Here is a 360-nt window from a genome sequence, read left to right as displayed (position 1 = left end):
TTTTTCTTTGTTTCTCTTCTAACGTAGCCTTAAAAGGTGTAGATGTAAGAATCTCAGACTTTTGTTTCCGGCGCTTAGTCGCATGTCTGGTAATGCCGAACACAGTGTCCGTGATTCCCCGAAACGACCTTCAAAATTATTTCAGGTTACAAAAATAAAAAACACAAACCTATGATATGATAAAGCTATCGTCCCTGCTGATAACCATCAGCTTAGAGATTATAACTATCCATAAAGAATTTTAAAATTCCAAAATACAAAGCTAACTTACCTTAATTTTGCATAAAACGTTTTAATAACAAAGCACATACAAATTCACAAATCGCCATAACTCTCATAAACGGGAAGCTAGGTTCCTTT

At 34.7% G+C, this 360-nt stretch overlaps 1 long non-coding RNA gene across 1 annotated transcript; it reads right to left on the bottom strand.

The window, feature by feature from the left end:
• Positions 1-360, bottom strand: LOC116163110. Its single transcript, XR_004143670.1, has 2 exons — positions 272-360; positions 1-128 (listed from the first exon to the last, which is right to left on the bottom strand). It is a non-coding gene; the product is annotated as an uncharacterized LOC116163110 (long non-coding RNA).

Source organism: Photinus pyralis, unplaced genomic scaffold (genome assembly GCF_008802855.1).
Source record: "Photinus pyralis isolate 1611_PpyrPB1 unplaced genomic scaffold, Ppyr1.3 Ppyr1.4_LG2, whole genome shotgun sequence".
In the NCBI taxonomy this organism is placed as follows: Eukaryota; Metazoa; Arthropoda; class Insecta; order Coleoptera; family Lampyridae; genus Photinus; species Photinus pyralis.
This window is presented reverse-complemented; position numbering and strand designations above follow the sequence as displayed.